This window comes from Lissotriton vulgaris, chromosome 1_2 (assembly GCF_964263255.1).
Source record: "Lissotriton vulgaris chromosome 1_2, aLisVul1.2, whole genome shotgun sequence".
NCBI classification, from domain to species: domain Eukaryota; kingdom Metazoa; phylum Chordata; class Amphibia; order Caudata; family Salamandridae; genus Lissotriton; species Lissotriton vulgaris.
This window is the reverse complement of record NC_141686.1, coordinates 319,719,121-319,725,120: the sequence shown is the minus strand read 5'-3', so window position 1 is coordinate 319,725,120 and position 6,000 is coordinate 319,719,121. Positions and strand designations below refer to the sequence as shown.

The window sequence follows — 6,000 nt, the reverse complement described above, 5'->3', positions numbered from 1 at the left end:
CTGCAACACCCATTATGGTTCTTGTTCCAGCGTAGAGTCAACGCGTTTCGAACCCTTAGATTATTCAGGGGTTCTCCTCAGGACATGGACTGGAGGTGGCCTGTGTGTCTTTTTCTTCCCAGGTCTGCTATCTACCAGTCATGGTAGGGCGGGTAATATCTATAACTTGGACCCTATGTTCTTGTGCACGGTCCATTATTCTGTCAGCGAGTCGCGCTGTAATAGACGAATAGTGGCGCTACGCTCTAAACTTCTCGTGGCTGCGAGTTCAGATGTGACGTGGCTACCTTGGTTTCTAGTGAGCGGATCGTGTCCTTAAATTATTTTCCATACGGCAATGTAGGTTCCAACTTCCGAATCTGCTGCTAAAACTGCGATAATGGGCTTGATAATACGCCCTTGAGAATTCCAATAGAAACCATGTTCTGGTGTGAACAGGGGCTTCTATGGGAATGCTCTACGGCGTATTATCAAGCCCATTATCGCCGTTTTAGCTGCAGTTTTCTGCTGCTAAAACGGCGATAATTTTAACGCGGTTCCTTGATAATATGCCCCTTTGCTCGTAAAGTCCTTCACTCCACGCCCTCCGACCTGGCGGGAAAACTGGAAGCCCCTGGCGCTGGGAGCCCCCCCAGGAGCGTCCATCCTCTAAAAGCGGAGGTGACATCACACGCCCCATGCCACCTTTACCTTTCTCTCTCACTCGTTCTCACTCAAACACTCACCCACGAGCACGAGCGCATTTCACATCCTTTTCCACTTACCTCAGCTGCCGGGAGGGTCGCATTCCGGCGAATTGAAATTCATTCTTATTTTACTCTAATAGGGAATATTAAAATAATCGAATAATGAGACGTTGACAGAGAAAGAAAAGTGCCGCTGCCCTCGCGTTCTTGGTACTGATTTTGCCTCCTCTGAGGCCAGGGGTCGCAAGGGGCATGCCAGAAGTCGCGACCCCTACATGACTTCCGTGAGCCCCTCCTGCCGACCCCCCCCCCCCCCCGACCCCCCGCCCTTCAGGCAAGAAGGGTGCACGAGGCAGGCTCCTCAGCAGTGCCGGAGGAGCAGGATCCCCCAGCCTCCTCCCCACCCCCTACAGGCTTATAGAAAGGACCCCAAAACTCTCTTAGGACAAAGTTCAGATGGGGTTTTTTTGTCTCACATTTTTTATTTTTAAATTTTTATTTCCAAAAAGTACACACAAAAAAAATAATAAACATATATCAATCCAAAAACTGAAAAACATGTTATAAATAAGATATGCAACTGGAATAATAAACACAGAAAAAGACATAATAAAATAAAAGCTGTAAAAAAGAAGAGGGAGATTAAAAAAAAAGTAAAAAAGGACAGACATCAAGGAATAAAGGATATAATTCAATACCATTAATATTCTACGTTTCTGGAGGTCTAATGTTACTCCAACTATTCAGTGTTGGCTTGAAGAGGTTTGGGATGTGGCTGACTTTGAAACAATGACGTATGCATTGAATGATAATTCAGCTCATGTTAGAGGCACTTTGGATCCGGCCGGGGCGGACATGACCTGCCTGTCCTGGTGGGACCTGATGATTGTCACCTGAGGTGACTTCCTGTTCTTTCCTGCAGCGCCTCGAGGCCCCTGGTCCTCTTTCACGCTATAGACCCCCGTGCACACACGGATGGCATGGCTGCAGCGCTTCGAGGCCCCTGGCCCTCGTGCACGCTATAGACCCCCGTGCACACACGGATGACATGGCTGCAGCGCTTCGAGGCCCCTGGCCCTCGTGCACGCTATAGACCCCCGTGCACACACGGATGGCATGGCTGCAGCGCCTCGAGGCCCCTGGTCCTCTTTCACGCTATAGACCCCCGTGCACACACGGATGGCATGGCTGCAGCGCTTCGAGGCCCCTGGCCCTCGTGCACGCTATAGACCCCCGTGCACACACGGATGACATGGCTGCAGCGCTTCGAGGCCCCTGGCCCTCGTGCACGCTATAGACCCCCGTGCACACACGGATGGCATGGCTGCAGCGCCTCGAGGCCCCTGGTCCTCTTTCACGCTATAGACCCCCGTGCACACACGGATGACATGGCTGCAGCGCTTCGAGGCCCCTGGCCCTCGTGCACGCTATAGACCCCCGTGCACACACGGATGACATGGCTGCAGCGCTTCGAGGCCCCTGGCCTTCGTGCACGCTATAGACCCCCGTGCACACACGGATGGCGTGGCTGCAGCGCTTCGATGCCCCTGGCCCTCGTGCACGCTATAGACCCCCGTGCACACACGGATGACATGGCTGCAGCGCTTCGAGGCCCCTGGCCCTCGTGCACGCTATAGACCCCCGTGCACACACGGATGGCATGGCTGCAGCGCCTCGAGGCCCCTGGTCCTCTTTCACGCTATAGACCCCCGTGCACACACGGATGGCATGGCTGCAGCGCTTCGAGGCCCCTGGCCCTCGTGCACGCTATAGACCCCCGTGCACACACGGATGACATGGCTGCAGCGCTTCGAGGCCCCTGGCCTTCGTGCACGCTATAGACCCCCGTGCACACACGGATGGCGTGGCTGCAGCGCTTCGAGGCCCCTGGCCCTCGTGCACGCTATAGACCCCCGTGCACACACGGATGGCGTGGCTGCAGCGCTTCGAGGCCCCTGATCCTCGTGCACGCTATAGACCCCCGTGCACACACGGATGACATGGCTGCAGCGCTTCGAGGCCCCTGGCCTTCGTGCACGCTATAGACCCCCGTGCACACACGGATGGCGTGGCTGCAGCGCCTCGAGGCCCCTGCTCCACGTGCACGCTATAGACCCCCGTGCACACACGGATGGCGTGGCTGCAGCGCTTCGAGGCCCCTGGTCCTCGTGCACGCTATAGGCCCCCGTGCATACACGGATGGCGTGCACGCAGCGGGTGACAGCGGGCTGGCTGTGTTGACACTGCAGGGCGTGTGCACGTGGCTGTGTGGGTGCCCGTGACTCCGGCCGCAGGGGCTGGGGCGGGGGCAGCTACAGCAGAGAGGTGGGTGGGGCAGGAGGCCGGCAGGGGGCGGTGTGTGTCTGGGGTCTGGGATAGGCTCAGCACCTCCGCGCCCTCGTGCTTATAACCAGCCCTAAAAATAGCCCCCGTCCCCGCCGACGTCCGCTGCCACCCAGCCCGCTCTTGACACTTTCCTGAGAGTTTTTACTTCAGTTTATCTTATTTCTTTTTCTCTTTGACGTTCTTTTTTCTTGGTGTCTTTCTTCCTAATTTTCCAATTGTCATTGTTTTTCTTTTGTCCTTTTTCGTTCTTTCTCGCGTTTCCAATTTTTTTCGCATTTTCTTTTGCCTCTTTTTTGTTTCAGTTATTCTATCTTTGTCTAAGAGTTTTGCTTTATTAAATATTCTATCAGTTGTTATTTCTTATTTTGTGTTTTGTTTATTCTTCCCATTTATCCTTTTTTCTTTGGTTCTCCTTCTGTTTATATCGGATTATATGTTTAGTGTATATGTTTTCGTTCTTTTAGCCTTACCTCTAATTTTCAATTATTCGTTTTTTGTATTTCTTTCTGTCTCCTCCTTTCTTTCTAAGTTTTTTTGTATTTATTTCTTCTCATTTCTTTCTTAGTCTTTTTTGTATTTCTTTCTTTCTTTCTCCTCCTTTCTTTCTTAGTTTTCTGTATTTCTTTCTTTCTTTCTCCTCCTTTCTTTCTTAGTATTTGTATTTCTTTCTTTCTTAGTTTTTTTGTATTTATATCTGTCTTTCTCCTCATTTCTTTCTTGTCTCTTTGTTTCCTATATTCTCCCTCTCCCGCATATCTCCTCCTGTACTTGCCTCGTACAGACTTCGTACCCCTGCCAGCCGCTCTGCCACCTGTCCCTGGCCCAGGTGGTCTGGTGCCCCGCTGGGGGTCCCCTCTCACGTGGTGGTGTGCCAGCCCCCGGGTGCCACGCTCTGCCCTCGCTGTCTGTAGTGAACTGTGCCTCCGGTGGGCGGGGGCCCGTGCCGCCCCGGCCCCCTGCCTGCCCTTATAAAGAAGTTTAGCTTCCTGGGGCCGCCCCTTCTTTCACTCTTCTCGCCCTCTTTTTTTTCTCTCTTTCCTTTCGCTCTGCCCTGTTTCTAACCAGGCCGCATGGCAGCAGGCGCTCTACTAGAGACATTTAGCACAGGACATAGAAAGAGCGCCTCGAAGCCGCTGCACAGCCCTTGAGCGCAGGCAGCACTTGGAAGTTTACACAGAGACCAGGGGCACTGGTGAATAGCGCCTCGAAGCCACGTGCAACTTCTCAAAGTGTGTGAGCACCTCGCCCGTAGCGCCTGGAATCCTTGTGACACCTGGAAGCACCTCCATTTAGCGCCTCGAAGCCTTTAAAGGACCCAGCTCCGGAGTACAGCTCCTGGAAACACTGCACAGCCTGCCAGGCACCGTATTTTGACAGCGCCTTGAGGTGTGATCGAGCCCACACATAGCACCTGGAAGCCCTGCTCTGGACTAGCGCCTCGAAGCTTTAGAACTCTTGTTTTGTGGCCCAAGACGGAGCCTGAGCGCCCCAAAGAAGCCAAAGGACCCCCCAGAAGGACGGGACTGCTGGAGACCAGGGGTAAGTGCGCCGTGCCACGTGGATGGTGGACAAGGTTTTTTTTTATTTTATGCGTTTTTATACAGCACGTACTTTACCCGAAGGTGTCAGAGCGCTTCACAATAGGAAGCACTGGACGAGGGGGGAGGGGGAGTTAGTGGGGGGACCAGGTAGTAACAGAGCTGCCAGGTGGCCATATGTCGGGGTGTCCGTCCCTCAGTCCTGGTGGAATATCAGTGCCCCTTCTTTGTAGGGCCCCTCAGTGCCGAGGTCCCGCCGCTTCCTTCCAAGAGCCCTCTGGGCTCGCGCACTTGAAAGGGAAGTTCAAGTGGAATCCTCATTTCATGGTCAAGGCGCCACATTTCATCCGGGGGAGCTGGTGTGTGTGTGTGTGTTGTATAAACAAAGGCCCCTCTCCCCGTCTCCCGCCTCTCAGACACCCCTCCCTTCTCCCCCTCCAGGAAACGTACAAGTTTTCGCTCAAGTGCAAGGTTACACTGCACAGGCTCTCACTGGCAGCCCCCCCCCCCCTTACACAGAGTACATCCCACGTGAGCCGATGGCCGCACCTGACGTCACTTCCACAAGGAGCTCAAACTTTTGCCGCCTCCGTCGGCGCCATGCCAGGGCGCGCGTGCAGCACTCGTGCTGTGCAAAGTGTGCACGTTTAAATAACACAACACACGACGCAATCTGCACTCTTTGCAACATGTCCCTGGTGCAGGAACTCCAACATCTGGGGGCGCATTTTGTTCTGGATGGAGGCATCTTAAACAATGCACCATCTGCCCCATGGCCTCGGTGCAGAAGGACGTAAAGACTGGCTGTAAACAAGTAAACAAGGCACTATGTGCACCGTGGGCTCAGTGTAGATGAGCGAAAGGACTGACTGTAAACACTGCACTAAGTGCACCGTGGGCTCAGTGTAGATGAGCGAAAGGACTGACTGTAAACACTGCACTAAGTGCACCGTGGGCTCAGTGTACATGAGCGAAAGGACTGACTGTAAACACTGCACTAAGTGCACCGTGGGCTCAGTGTAGATGAACGAAAGGACTGACTGTAAACACTGCACTATGTGCACCGTGGGCTCAGTGTAGATGAATAAAAGGACTGACTGTAAACACTACACTAAGTGCACCGTGGGCTCAGTGTAGATGAGCGAAAGGACTGACTGTAAACACTGCACTATGTGCACCGTGGGCTCAGTGTAGATGAGCGAAAGGACTGACTGTAAACACTGCACTAAGTGCACCGTGGGCTCAGTGTAGATGAGCGAAAGGACTGACTGTAAACACTGCACTAAGTGCACCGTGGGCTCAGTGTAGATGAGCGAAAGGACTGACTGTAAACACTGCACTATGTGCACCGTGGGCTCAGTGTAGATGAATGAAAGGACTGACAGTAAACAAGGCACTATGTGCACCGTGGGCTCAGTGTAGATGAGCGA

General features: G+C 53.4%; 1 protein-coding gene across 1 annotated transcript in view; it reads left to right on the top strand.

Moving 5' to 3' along the window:
* Window positions 1-3,119: 3,119 nt before the first annotated feature.
* The window catches only part of SLC43A1 (solute carrier family 43 member 1), a 294,136-nt gene continuing 291,255 nt past the window's right edge, over window positions 3,120-6,000 (top strand). Inside the window, exon 1 of the mRNA XM_086953367.1 lies at window positions 3,120-4,571. The gene's annotated coding sequence lies outside the window, so the exon portion shown is untranslated. The remainder of the gene's footprint in view (window positions 4,572-6,000) is intronic.